This window comes from Mangifera indica, chromosome 6 (assembly GCF_011075055.1).
Source record: "Mangifera indica cultivar Alphonso chromosome 6, CATAS_Mindica_2.1, whole genome shotgun sequence".
NCBI classification, from domain to species: domain Eukaryota; kingdom Viridiplantae; phylum Streptophyta; class Magnoliopsida; order Sapindales; family Anacardiaceae; genus Mangifera; species Mangifera indica.
In genome coordinates, this window is record NC_058142.1 from 15,533,297 (window position 1) to 15,549,682 (window position 16,386).

Sequence of the window (16,386 nt, forward strand, 5' to 3'; positions counted from 1 at the left end):
TCATTCAAATAAATTTCCAGTTCATGTATGGAGTCCTCGTAAACTCAATATTTAGCAGCCTTTAAAGAGCTTCAGGAAATTTGTTTTCACATGAGAATAAATGAGTTTGAGATGTTACATATTATTAAACATTATATCAAATACAATAAAACTATGCATATACACTTTTAATATACAATTTGGATACATAGATGATATATTATCATGTAATTGAATGATTTTAAATTAAAAATAAAATAACACTCAATCACATGATAACAAATCATTTGTGTATCCAAATTATATATTAAAAATATGTACACATAATATTACTTTATCCAATAATACACTAGCTAACTAGATAGGTGGATTCGAATTGAATCAGCGCAAACTTAGTTTGGATACAAAATAGCTAGCTTGAGATTAAGCTCCACTCATTTGTTCGGTGATTGGTTCGCTAAAAGGTTGTTAGAAAAGGAGAAAAAACTTATCTAACAAACATCGCCAGAGAAGAAGCCAAAGATGAAGAAAAATCATCGAGGTCGATAAAATGTCATTGAAGAAGATGAAAAGTTTTCAAAGAAGATGCATCTATCGACGACTCAATTAAGTTAAGTTAAGGCTAAACTTGCTCAAACTCAAATTGTTCGATCCAAGTAATGATATGAGATCGAATCGGTCCAAATCTTGTCTAGTCCTAAGGATGACAACTTGACCATAAAAACAAGGTTCTTGCCTTGTCCTATACAAGAAAGGGATTCCTTGACATAAAGACAGAGAAAAGAATAAAAACAACCCTGAAAATAGGGACAGGGTCAGGATAAGGACAAATGCAACCTCGACAGCAAGGACAAGGTAGGAACAGAGATTTATATATCTCAACCCCACCTCACACCTATTTATAAGGTAAAATTTATGAAAATATCTATTACATTTTTAATCATGTCATAGTGTCATCACCATAGCAATACTTAAGTGAAAGGGATGGGAAAGGGCAAAGAAGGCGAGGGAATGGGAAAGGAATTATTCCTCATGGGTGGAAGACAATGATTCCTTATAATCCCAATAGTAGAAGAGAATGGGAATGCCTCTCACCCTGTGGGGATGCAAAGGGGACGAGGAGAGCCACCCACTCCTTCTCATTGCCATCTCTATCCAACCGTAGTTAATTGTTTTTGGGCATTATTAATTTATTACAATTAAGCCCTTTGTACGAGTTAATGTAGTTGAAATAAATTTTCTTTTACATTAGAGTGTGGACCTAAAATAATTCTCCTTCATCGTCTGACCTACGACGGTATTGTTATCAGGCATTATTACACTACTTGCTAATATTTAAAAAATGGCAGCCTTTTTCGCTAACCCAAGATATGTTGTTATTTAAAAATAATTACACTACTTGCGAATGTTTAAAAAATGACAGCCTGGGCTTGGAGTTTTTTAATACACCACGGTGCCCAGTGCCTAACCCAGTTGGGGGTACGTAAATCCTTAATTATTACTTAGCATATTAAATTAACTTCATAAGAATAACATATTCTTTCAAATCACAGTAAATTAGGTGACTCAATAGCAGTGGACGCAATCCAACCAATTCTATACGAGAGCTAGCTCAAGAATGGATTAAATTTAGAACTAACTCAAAACTTGGCTTAGATTACTCGAATGGTAAACAATAATTTCAAAAATAATAAGAATTGCTAAAGTAAAAGAAAAAGAAAAATTAATTAAATCCAAAAGAATCAGAGAAGAATAAGAACCACCAAAGTATTATTGTAGTTAAAAAACCATGCAAGTCCAAATTTGAAAATACAAATTTTTAAACATGTGGCGAATAGAATTAATTAATACTATACATATCTACTGTGAATATATGAATTGGTATATATTTATGTGTGTCATCACATAATTGAGTGTTATTTTATCTTTAATTTAAAATCATCCTATCACATGATGTCACATATTGAGTGTGTATTTATTTATGTACTTAAAGTGAATACGAATAGTTTTATTGAATGGAGTTTTTGTCAAAGAATATTATCTTTGTTTTTAAAAATTATATACAATAAAATTATGTTTATACACTTTTAGTATACAAATATGTATACATATGGATGTGTCATGATGTGATTATGTAATTTTAAATTAATGATGCAGCAACACTCAATCACATGATGATACATTCATATGTATATACATCTGTGTGTCAAAAATAAGTACACATAGTATTATTCAATTATATATTTGAAATTAGAATAAAAATATGTGTATAAACAAATTTGAGGTGAAATCACGTGATTTAGTGATACAATTGTTTACTTTTTCTCTCACTTTAAAATCAATTAATCACAAATTATCACATTAGATTGTATCGATAATTTATTGGTATAAGTAGTATTACTCTTGAAATTATTTCTTTTCCAAAATTTTGGAAAATATTATGAATATTTATTCATCTCGATAAAGCCGGGAGGAAAAAAAAACCAAATAAGAAGGGACTGTGTTCTGGTTTTGAAACTTTGCTCATGTATTACAAATATACATTCACATATTTCCTCTTTGCAAATTGAACTACCAAATATTGGTAAGACCTCTCAGGATTAACAAAAATTAGGTTTCAATGTGCCACCGAATTCTTCAAAGAGTCGTTCGATAGTCTTCCTTGATGTAACTTTGCCGATTTGGAATGCCCTCATCTCCTTTCTAAGCCCTGCTTGATCACAACATTTAAGAAAGTGTTCAATTAAATTCTCAGCTTATAAATTTAGTATAAACATTTCTAAAAAAATCACGTATCAATAAAGTATAGGAAAAATGTTAGAATATATATGAACATCCTATGTCACTTGAAAATAATAAAAGAAGTTCAATTAAATAGCTTTATGAGCTCCTAAATTGTTATGAAACTTCTTGAGTTGCAAATCTCAAAAACAAAATCATGATAGAAATGTTTTTGCAGTGAAGTTAAATAATCTGGAATTTGTATAACTTTTAGTGGCAGTTGGATGGCATTTGAATTGAAGAAGGAGAGTAAGTTCCTTATAAGCTCCACGGATTCAGCCGAAACCAGAATTTCTCTCTAAATCATACCAAAAAACATAGCAAGAAATCTGTTGTTTATTCGGATAAACAATCTTAAAAAATAAATTCGGAAACAAGCAACAATCTATCCGGACCATGAAGTTCTTTTTTTGATCATAACACCTGGAAACGATCATGAGCAACCGAACCTTCTCCAAATTCGCAACAAAGAATTGAGAAGCTTCAATACTTTACCTATATGATTACAATAAAACTATGTGCACCAAATTTTAGATACCCAGATGATTAGGGTTAGATTTAAACAGAGTTGGCCTAGTTTAGGAGGTTCACTGAGTTCGACTTGACTCAAATTCGTTTTATTGGAATTCGAGCCAACTTTGAGCTAGAAGATTCGGCTTTTGTTTTTAACCAAGTTGAACTCGGGTTAGAAGGTGTTTGACTTAGTTTAGTTCGAATTCAGTTCGAATTTATGACTTCAATCAGTGGTTTAACTTTGTAGTTTCGTTCGATTTGAATTCACAACTCTACTCATTATTTGGGTAAAATAACATTATTTTGTTAATGAGCCACAAACTTAAGTTACAAATCCAAACCGCAATTTCGAATCATCAATTTAAACCATGAATTCAAATCGAATTGAGCTACGAATTTGATCATCAATTTAAGCTATAAATTTGAGCTGAACTTAAATTGAATCATTTTTTATTCGTGTTAAACTCAAATCACTGTTAATTTTGGCTTGACAAACTAGAGTTAAACCATTTCCTATTTAAGTCAAACTCAAGCTATAGTTGTTGGGGCTCGACATAGTTTGTATCTATCATTAGAGATAATGTGTCTAAGTGATTTTAAATTAAAGATAAAGTAACACTAAATCTCATGAAAACATATTAACTCGATACCAATTGTACACTAAAACTGAGTGCATATAACATTATTCATATCATTATACTTGCAAAATCAGAATTGAGAATGGATTCATTCAACAACCCACGCTGGAAAGAATTGATTTCTTGAGTTGAAGCATTGTCATGAGAGAGAGGCTGCTCAACTGAAATTCCTATAGATCTCATCCCAATATGTGAAACCGTTGATTTCGAAGCAACCCTGTCTGTTTTCCCTGGTTCATAGAAACAAATATTTGTATCATCTTGATCTTGATTTTGCATCATTAAGCATTGACACCTGAAATAGAGCAAGTTCATACCAATATGTGCCCTTTTTTTGAAGTCCTTTCGCAAAATATCCGAAATGTTAAGACCAGACACATCGTGCATTAAGTATCTCACAGTAAGTAGCAAGATGAATCTCCACGAATGAACTTTACTGGTGTAAAAGGGAGAAGAAAAATGAAGAAGAGCATAAAAAGATCATAAGTATTTGGTAAAGACCACTGCAACCAAAACGGCCAGTTCCATTGAGTAACAGTGTGGCAATGTATTGATCTTTGGAGGTGCAAAGGGCATTTGTTAGGTCGGCGGGCTGCATATGGGAAGGAAAAGCATTAAACTGTGTGGGTTGTTGATGTGTTCATGGAAATATATAAAACATTGTTGAAGAAGCAGAAAGTACCAGAAGTCTGCTAAATGCTTTGCCTGCCAGAATCTCAGGTGAAGTCATTGCAAACTTCTCAGCAACTAGAGTGCAACATGAACAATCCTATAATCATTTTACAATGGCAAGATCAGATGAAAACCAGACTACATAGAATGCATAGTTAAAGCTTAAAGGAAAGGAAGTTGAGGTTTGTGCATGATGATACTGCAAGTATATCCATTTTAACATTCATCTAGGAAAGCACTTGGGGAACACTGTCCTTATAAATCAAATTCAGAGACTAATTCATAGGCAATGTGGAATGTTACACCAGTTGTATCGGTTATGAGGAGGACATAATTAAGGTTTGCAAATGAGATAAGCGGTTCGCAGGTAGCTCCAACTCAGCTCCTCTTAAGTTGGGCTTGAGTTAGAGTTGTTTAAATTTGGCTCTGGAGTTGAGATCGATCTTGATATTAATTGGTTAAGTCAGCTCGCGAGCTCAAGGTTTGACTTAAGTATCAATGAGACCATTAAAGTTAATATTTTGCAGATACACTTTATAATTTTTTTTTTAACTTTGTTTATAGGATATAGGGCTTGGATGTAACTGATAAAAATACATATGTTATGGGTCTAAATTAGTTTTTTACAAATTAAGGGAATAAAATATAATTTTTTGAGTTGAACTTGAATAAGCCCTTTTTGTCTCGAGCTCGAGTCAAGATCTTAGCAATTCGGTGAGTTTGAGCCCTATACATATGTTGTTGAATTGAGCTTGACCTCTATATATGTGCTTTTGAACTGAGCATGAATCAAACACTACTCAGTTCGTATCAATGTGCATGTGTGTTTTGAAGTTTACCTAAATAAATACCTGCTCCACAGTGAGAGTCTCGACCCAAGGATAAACAGTTTCACCCTGTAAAAAGCAGTAAACATTATATACATCGATTTTTCTATTCGGAATAGTTATGGAAATTGCAGAGTTTGAACAAGGTTGAGCGAATTAACCAGACCTTTCTGCAGTTGAAGATTTCAACAACTGTCTCTTCAAGTGCCTGCACCAGCAAAATACCAAGATAAATGATTACTTGCATTGGCTACCAGTGAGAGTAAAGCCAGTTTTTACAACAATTTTTACCTCTTGTTTTGCTGGAAGCATGTGGCCATTTATTAGAACTACTTTAAGACTTCCAAACAGATCATAATACGATAGATTAATCTGCCCAAATTCCCCATTAAGAGAAATACTTATGCCAATTACAGGATTGGTCTAAGTGTAGATTAAACTTAACCACCGAAATAGAATGAGCAATAATATGTGCAAACACTTTTTGAGTAAACAATTCAATAAATAAATGATATTTCATTATATAATTAGATGTTAAAAATCAGTACAAATCATTTGTTCGAAAACCTATGCAAGAGTCCCTTATATACATTCTTCCCATCAAAGAATATAACCGCAGGGAAAATGAAGAGGTGGAAGCGGATTACTTCATGTGCTTAATTAACTGTCTATGACAATTACAAAAACATGAAAAACCAACCACACTCCTACTTTATTAACGACCTAAAAACAGTCTCTTGGAGAAGAAAAGCCACTATATTGCGTTGGGGATATTGTAGCTATAAATCGTGTGGTCGGGCATGTAAAGTGCCCCTACCAAGGTGCTAGGAAAGATTATCTTGGTGCATTGGGGATATTGTTGCTATATATTGATGAATTTTTTAGACACGTTATTTTTCACTAAGCCGTGGATCTACTGATTGACTCTATAATTACTACACTAAATCAGTTAAGAGTTTAATTTTAATATATCGTCGTTGGGTTTAGAACTCATGCTCTCATGTTTTGGCATACCCTACTTTCACCACCGAAGCTATCATTGGGGGCATTTAGACTAGAAGACTGCTTCTCAAGACAAAGCTGACAGCTTAAATTCTTTGAGATTTGCTGACAGTCCAAACTGAATGCAGCTGAAAAACTTGTGTTCGATTCCTGTTCTAGTTAATGTGTAAGGAATATAGTATTAAATATGCGAGGCCGTAACTTGTGGATGCCCAATTTATTTGCATTTAAGCTTAACTGGGTGAATGCTGTTGAAGAGATAGATGATATCATTTTAGGTGATGCAGAGTTATGGTCTATCCAGATATATCAGTAATTGTGAAGCGTATCTGATTGCTAAAATAAGAATAACTTTTTTCTCCGTAATTTATTCAAACTTTTGAAGCTTTTATATAGATACAATAATATTATGTATATTTATTTTAATTATATATATAGATATTTATTATATGTGTTATCATGTGATTAACATTAATTTATTTTTAATTCAAAATAATTTAATTATATAATGATATATAATAAATATATATCTATTTATGTATTTAAAATAAATATATATAACTTTATATGCATCCAGTTGGAGCCATTATATAGGTAAATACATAACAGAAATAACACTAGCACTAACGTGCAAAAATACTTAAAAGTTTAGGAAACAAGACTCTGTTCTGCGTGTAGAACTAAACGTGTAGAGATCAGCCAACATTAATTATCTTCATAAAATGCCAATTTGCTGACAGTCTAAAGGGAGATAGATATTATCACCGGTCCCAAAAATCAGCCAACATTAATTATCTTCTTAAAATGCCTCAAACCACCACACTACTGTTTACAATTTTTTTCAATACTTTTCCGGAGAAAATTATTTTTTCATCTTTTGTTTTACAATAATATTATAGGCTAAAAGATTAGTTCCCACTCAAGGTATAGTGAAAACCAAGTGACCCCTTCTAACTTTTGAAAACCCAAACACTCACCTATGAGTAAAATTTGGTTAAAAAACTTAGTTAAAGTTAAGGGTAAAACTATCATTTAACAAAAAAATTTAAAAACATAAAATTCATTATATTTTCTCTCCTAAATTTTAAAAACTAACAACTTCACTTATTTCTAAAGTTTTCAAACTTTGAAAAGTAGCATTTCCCTGCCCCCTCCCCCCCAAACTTAAAGTTTTCTTCCTCCCTACTCCAACCACCATCTCCGATGAATGACGACTAGTCTTGCTTCCTCCTAATGATGCCTCTCGATTCGAAGCCCTCTCCTTCCAGATGAAATCTAGATGTCGTCCATCTGGATCAAAAATTCCAGACAAAAGAGCCTTTCGTTTGGACGACAATGATAAGACTAAGGCATCATCGTCATCTGGGATAACGATTCATCCAGAGGATGCCTTCGTGGTCTAGACAATGGGCTCTTTTGTTTAGATTTTTTGATCTAGAGGCCATCCATGGGCTTCAGACTGAGAGGCATTCCCAAGAGGAAGAAAAACCAACCATTGTTTGCCAAAGATGGTGGCCGGAATAGGGAGGAAGAAAATCCTAAGTCTTTTTAGGGGGGGAATGCTACTTTTCAAAGTTTGAAAACTTTAGGTAGGGGTAAAATTGTTAATTTTAAAACTTAGAGGGATAAATATAATGAATTTTGTGTTTTTAAATTTTTTATCAAATGACGATTTTGCCTTTAATTTTAACTGAATTTTTTAACAAATTTTGTTCATGGGTAGGTGTTTGAGCTTTTGAAAGTTGGAAGGGGTCACTTTGGGTTTTCACTGTACCCTCGGTAGAACAAGTCTTTTGGCCACACAAAAACATATAACTAAAGTTGGCGCTTCATTATTGAATCTTGATGTGGTCATAGTTTGGCATGCCTATGCCTTAACATAAGTCATTCACAAAGACTACTAAGGCCTTAGTTGATCTTGGCATATTTAATGCCCTAGTAAAAGCAATTGAAACCTTTCGTGTCCTCAAACTATTGTGCCTTACACATATGTCGGCTAGCTATCAGGCTAAATAACTATGATACCCTAGCCACATTGGAAAACTGGTTACAATCCCTCCCTTACCACATATGCATAACTATGAAATTGCTAACTAAAAAACCATCCCTAGATGGCCCTTACCACAAGCACGTATGTGATGCATTTCGCTAACCACTTGAGGAACTAATTGAAATACCACTATCATTTATCATGCACACTTGAACTGAGCTGAACTATGTGGTTATTGTGTCTTGGCACTGAGTGCATGATATATCTCATGTGAATGCCTTGGATGGCCTCTATCATGGGCACGTATGTGATGCATTCCGTTGACCACATGAAAAACTAATTGAAATGCCACTATCCTTTACCATGCATACTTGAACTAAACTGAACTATGTGGCTATTGGCACTAAGTGCATGATACATCTCATGGGTATCTATCTATTATACAACCTTATTATTTTCACGTATCCTACCACTTATGCACATAACTAGTGTTTATCTAAGTGTTACCATATTTCTTAACTTTCTTGATATTTTATTTGGATTTGACTCAGTAAGGGTTTGTGTTATTTTCCACACAGTCAAACACTTTTTCAATAGCTAACTATCTTATCTTGCTTTGTTACGGCCTTTTTCATTCATCTTTTCTCTTCCCCACATTGCACTTAGCCTTGGGGTAAAGTAGTCTTTTCTTCCTCTTAATTTATACACGGGCATGTCTTTACCTTGCACCCTTGTATTTCTCTAGATGCACATACATTGGTGTGTCATGCTACCTATACCCCTTTGTTCCTAATAACACTCTTACACGAGTGTGCTTATTTCTCAACATGACGTCCACTTTTGGGGAAGCCATACACAAGCGTATGTCTTATACCATATGATAGTGTGTGCTTCTCTTTAAGATGAATGCATTGCTAACTTAGTTTCTTTTTTCATATAAAGGATATACGAGTGTGCGAACTACCTGACACAATCATGTATTATGATCTGGAAGTTGAACCCTATTGGTTTCTACAAATTCTGACAAACTTTCGGCAATCTATCCACATACAAAGGTTTCAAAGCATATCTCTATACATCCTAATCTTCTTTTCATTAACCATACACGATACACGACCATGTATGGTGTTGTCCAAATAAGGTAGCTTCTAATTTTCTGCAAACCTTATCTTATCCTCAAATTTGAATTTTGTTGATGATGTATGACTATGTGTCCTAACATACACATGCATCCACCCCATTGACAACGTCTCATTAATTAAAATTTGATACATAGAGAAAATACTGATTTACCTTTAGACTTACCTATGAGTGTTACAATTCCAAATAGGTTAAAAGACTTGTTCTCATCCAAGGTTTAATCCATTAACAAAGTCCCACTGTTAAATTTGGAAAATTTAAATACCTATCTATCATTCAATTTTGTTAGTATATTCTATTAATTTAATTATAAATTACTAATTATCTTTTTTAGTATAATGACAAAAATACAATCATAAATTGTTGCGTCCCATACACATTTTCTTTTGTAACAAGGAACCTTACTCGAGCCAAACGGTTTCTTTAGGACAAAACCAACTACACCAAACAAGTCAAACCCCAAATTAAGTGACTAGCGCCAGCCCTCACACATTTCTCAAACGAAAAATCAAATTAGTTCAAAACTCTAACCATCTCTTTACTTTCTAGCACCACAAGAAATTACTTTATCGGTATCCAAACACTAATTCTGCAAAGAAAATACTTTCTCACTTAGTGCGTCCTCTGCAAAGACTACTCTAATGACTACACTATTTGAAATCAAGTCCCTCTGAGACACAAAAGACACTAGAAAAATGAAAATCTTAAATAAAAACTATAGATTTTTTCATGAAGAATAGTATGGGTCGAAACCTCTTGTCTCAAAAAATTCCTAGGATTGGTCTTAACTAAAGATGGTGAATTAGACTTAAAATCTAAAGAATCCAAACAAGGAATGGGTGGTGGAGATGGAGCTTCTTGATGAGGTTAAACTAAAATCTCAACCAGATGAAAACCAATGGCGCAATGGGTGGTTTGGTCAGAGTCGATCAACTAAAAACCAATTAGAGATACAAATGATTGACAGAGAAGAACGATGGTGTTGCTCAATAAAGAAGAAAACAAGTTAAAAAGAGCACTACTTCATAGTAAGGAAACTGTCAATGATAGAAGAGTCGATTGATGGAGAAATATCAAACGAAGAGAAAAACTACTCGTCATAGTGGAGAAAGATCAAACATTAATGAAGAGGGTCAATGATGTCTGAAAAATAAGTGAGACTAGAGGGTCTCTCACATAGCCATGATAGAAAAAAATGAATTGAATGTATCACTATGGAAGGAGATAGTATTGGTAAGATGAAGATTATTGCACCATAGTGAATAACTAGAAAAAATGGTTATAAAAAAGAGAATATAGTTTGGGGGTGTAACTGTAATTTTCTTAAAGACAAAGGGGTCACGTATTGAGGAAAAAAAAGAAAGAAACCTAGCACGAAGTATTTGGATTTTGAGTACAATGACAATTATACTCTTATTACTAACACATTTCATTGACGAAAACAGATGATGAGTAGGTATTTGGATTTTCCTAAGTTAATGGGTGAGATTTTGTCAATGGACTAAAACTTAGGTAGGAATAAGTTTTTTGGCCTTTTTGTGTAAGGTGTCAAAAGGTTATCTACTTACTGAGTATTATTTGAAATTTATGTATTATGTTATTTCTATTGGAGTTGTATGGATATTCTATGCACTATATTTATAAGGATTTAATTATTAGACACTTGGTTTATGGTTTTAATAAATTGAAGTATTTCAATTATATTTCAGTTACACCTTTTCACACGCATTTAAGTTAAGCATTTAATGTCATGCTATATTTTCGTTGTGTCAGTTAAGAAAGCAAGTAATAAATGTCTCCTAGGGGCATATTCTATTTAGGGGTATGTTTATAGGAAGAATGTCATATGAATAAAAACTTGTGTGTCAAAACAAGTTGTTTGGTTTTGACTTTGGGATAAATTGCTTATTGATTTATAAAAAATTTTCAACCATGAATAGGAAAAATTAATTAAGATTTGTCAAAATTTTCAACTATGGATAAGAAAATTAATTAAGACATTATGATATAGATCAAATCAATTAAACTATATGCATTAATAATGAGTATTGTTTTGTATACTAACAATAATGTATCATTGTATGATTGAAAAAATTTTAATAGGCCAAAAGACTTGTTCCCACCCAAGGTATAGTGAAATCCTAAAGTCCCACACTCTAACTTTTAAAAACTCAAACACCTATCCATGAAAAATTTTAGGTAGAGTTAGAGGTAAAATTGTCATTTATAAAAAAAAAATTAAAAAATAAAGTTTTATCATATTTTCCTCCTAGAGTTTAAAAACTCATAATTCCCACCCACCCAAGGTTTGAAAAATGACCATTTCCCCCTAAATCCCTAGCTTTTCTTTCTTCCCTCTCTAACGACCATCTTCGACCACCGGCCACCAGCGACCATCTTTGGCGGCTATTGGTGAAGACATTTTTAACCTTAAGCCATAAAGGAAACTCTAGTTGTCTCTCCCTAAGCCATGATTTGTTTGGATTGGATGAATCTAGATGATTCATTTGGAAGAAGAAGGCGTCATCCAAATGACACCTTCATTGACCAGACAAAGCATCATCTGAATAATGCCTTCATTGTCTAGAAAAAGCATCAGCTAGACGATTTAGTCTGGTTGATGCTTCATTTGGACAACGAAGGCATGTGGATTCATCCAATATAGATGAATCTAGACAATGTTGTGGTTTAGGGAGAGACAGTCAAAGTTTCCTTTATAGATTAGGGTTGAAAGCGTCATCGTTGGTGGTTGGAGAGAGAAGAAAGAAAACCTAGGGATTTGGGGGGGAAGTGATCACTTTTCAAAGCTTAAAAAATTTAGGTAGGGGTGAAATTGTTAGTTTTTTAAAGCCCAAGGAAAAAATAATTATTATATATATTTAATATTATTATAAAAATGACGATTTTACCCTTAACTCTAACAAAAAAATTTTAATAAAAATTGATTCATAGATGAGACTTTAGGTGTTTGAAAATTAGCATACATAACTTTGAGATTACACAATATATTCGGTGGAAATAAGTTTTTTGGCCATTTTAATATATCCTTATTAATACACAAATTTATACTCATCATTAATAATACATAAACTTGAATTGAAACATTTTTTTATATTCATTTATTATGGTAACCGAACTTGGTTGCCTATATTTAATGTGCATCATCTGTAACTGACAACCTAACATCTTAGGTGAGCCATTTAGTTTGAATTTACTCACTTGATAAATGTATGAAGTATTATGACGAGACATACACCAAGTAGAACTGGAAACAAGTTCTTTAATATAATTTCCTTTCTATAGTTAAGATGGAAATGTTGAGTGGTATATGTAATTTGGTTCAAATTGTAACATCAAACTTAATTATTTAAAAATTACGATTTAGTTTTGTCTAGTTTGGTTTATAAACAGTTTAGTTTGTATTGATAAATTTTGAAAAATAGTTTATAATTTAAATTGCAATTTCAAACTAAATTAAATTATAAACTCTTTTTTTTAATACATACATATAAAACCGTATTTGACATAATTTTTCAATAATCAATTGGGTTTATCACTTGTTTTTTCTATTTATTTTATCGTTCTTTATATGTTTACTATATAAGAATTTTATATTTATTTTACGTATTTATTTTATATCTTAGATAATTATAGTTCAAACATTATTTACTAACTATAAAATATTTAAAAGTGACTGATTTTTAATGGGTCAAAACTATAATCTAAATTAGACCTAACTATATATTATCAGTTTAATTTGGTTTGTAATTTAAAATGGTTTAATTTAATTAATAATTTTTCTAAACCATTTTTTTTAATATGGTTTTTAAAAAGTTCATAACCATACCAAACTAATATGTACACACACCTAGAAATGTTAATTAATAAGTCCTAGTTATAAAATCCGAAGGAAAAAGTGGATCATATTATGGGAAAATTGATCAAAGTTTGTTGTATTTTTTTGTTGGTCAAATTAAAGAAGTAGAATTAAAATTTCCAAAGATAGATAAGAACTCTTGGTGCTTAATTTTTTTAGAAGTCAATAAAAAGATAGTCAAATCTTTGGGATAATTAGTTTCTATAGATCTTCTGACTCCAATGAAATTGCTAAATAGGAGAAAAAAAATTGAAGAAAAATAATAATAATAATAAATAAGAAATCAAGTATATATATTTTTCTAACAAAACTGTCGTGTCAGAAATACGCATCACTTCTCTTTATTATTTTCTTTTGGGAGGCATGTGGGCCACCATTGCATGTGTTGAGGTTGGGATCGATTTTATATAAAAGTTAGATTCAATTTGAATTATTAAAATTCAAATTTGAGCTTGAAATAAATAAGTCAAGTTCAAGTTTAAGAATTAAACTTATTTTCATAAACGAGTCAAGTATAAATCAATCAAAATATTTAAATTTAAGTTAATTTGCTCAAATTAAAATTAAAGTATATTTAAACCGAGTTTATATTTCAGTTTATGAATTTCAAACTAATCTTTTGAGTCTGTGTTGATCCAAAGCTATGTCTTGTCTAAACTAGAGTCTGATTAAATACAGCCCTAATTGTAAGTATTATCGGTGAATTATGATTAAAAATATATGAATTCATTTTATTTTAATTTTGTTTAAAAGGTGTATAAATAAGGTAATGCTTGTGTTTTGAAAAATTACCTTTAGTTATATAAAATTACGTTTTAATAACTTAGAAGGTTGAGATTTAGAATAATTATTATAATTGTTCAAAAAAAATATTTGGGCATCAAAATTTCAAGATAACCAACAAGGCAGAGATAGCTCTTGTAGCTACATGGATGAAGCCTTTTCTTAAAGAGCAATTGTATACATGCTTGGTTTTGAGTATTCGATTAGATATCTAAATCGATAATGTGTCTTTATATGATTAAATAGTTTTGAATTAATAAATTAATATATAATCATATAATGATATATTAATTAAATACCTAATTAAATACAAAATCTTAGGGTTGGATTTAAATCAAACAAAACTCACCTAAGCTTGAACTTTGCCTGACTCATTTGAGAGGAGTCAAGATCAAGTTTGACTCAAGTTTGAGTTTGAGTCGAGCTTTGAGCTCATCTTAATATTAAAACGACATCGTTTTGATGTGTATTGATTACAACAATGTCGTTTTAATCAATTCATATCAAATTTTTGAAGCTGTAAGCTTTATGAGTTGAGCACCTTTAAAGTTCAAGCTCGAGTTTAAGTTCAAAAATATTAAACTCTTACACTTGAGGTCGAGCTTGAGCTTGCTTAAGCCTAGGTCTTTTTAGGCTTGTTTGAACCAAACACGTGCTCAAACTCGAACAAACTCAACTTGCATTCAACCCCACCCAAAACTAGGTGCATATAGTGTTACTGTATGATGTATGCTTGAGTAGTGAAGAACTGAACATTAGTGATATGATGAGAAATGAAATAATGAAGTTATGATATGGTAACAAGTGGAAGAATAAAGGTATGGACACTTTATGCAACACGAATAGGTAAGTCCTAGAGTTTATTGGTCAGTTTCTCTGTATTTATATGATTTGAGTTGAATAATCTTGAGTTTACAGTAGGGATGGTCATTTGTGCCTTAAAAGGTCAGAAAAGTCATTTCACGTTCAGTTCACAATATGATTTGATTTGAGACTTTGGTGCCATGTTTGCATAATTTGAATAAAGAAAAAAATATTTGGGATGCCTAGAGACATGTTTTGGATGTTTATGGTTAATTGGATTGTTGGATTTTGTTTGGAAAACATAGAAATTAGAAAGGTGTGATTTCCATATCACAACACATGGTTGTGTAAGTGGACATACACGTTTGTGCATCCTTTTTTTAAAAGAACGCTTTAAATGCTTTAATCACACACCGTTCTAGGGTTAAGTTACACATGATCGTGTAGTATGGGATGCAAACTTGTGTGTGGTTTTCCCAAAAGGAGATGTTCGTGTTAAGAGAAAGAAACAATCGTGCATGGTCATAGTTATTAGTATTGGTTAACACAAGGTTGACCATTAGTAAGCAGCTAAAGGGACGTTGATCCTTAAATGAGAATGATGCCTAAGCCTGGGCTGTGTGAAAGGCACAAAGAGTAAGGCTAAAAGGATGCCTATTCATACAAAGATAAGAGACTATTTTACCCTTAGGTTGTCTATGGAGAAGGGAAAGGTTTGGAAAGGCATACAAGAGGCAAGATTAAGTTAGCCAACTAATCAAAGGTATTCAATAGAATATGACACAAACCACGATAGAGTGAAATTCATGTCAAAAATAAAGAAAGTTAAGAAAGTCAACTGTATTGATCCTTAAATTTCATCTTTTATATATGTAATTATGATTTATTAATAAAAAAAAGTGTTTATTGGTTCAAAGTGAATTTAATTCTGCAGTCCCTTCTGAGTAGTTATAAACCATTCATAATGAATTACAATCTCAACAAGATCGAGAGCATAGTTTCAAAGTTTTTGAATAAGATTCAAGAGTTTTATAAACAAGGAAATGAACATGGGGAAATTAATGTTGCTTCTACTACTGAGATGAAAAAGAAGCACAAGAAACCTCAAAGGGGTCCAAAAGTTAGACCAAAGAAGAAAAACTTTAAGAGAGTTGAAAATAATATGGAAAAAGCCAAAGGCAAAAGGCAGTGTTTCCACTATAAAAAGGACGGGCACTGGAAAAGGAATTTTCCTCTTTATCTTCAAAGCTTGAAGGATAGAAAACAAGTATATTTCTTTCATTTGTAATAGAATTCAAGTTAACAATTAATTCAAATGATTATTCAAGGATATTAGATTCAACAGCTACATCTCACATATGTGCTTCATTGCAGAACCTG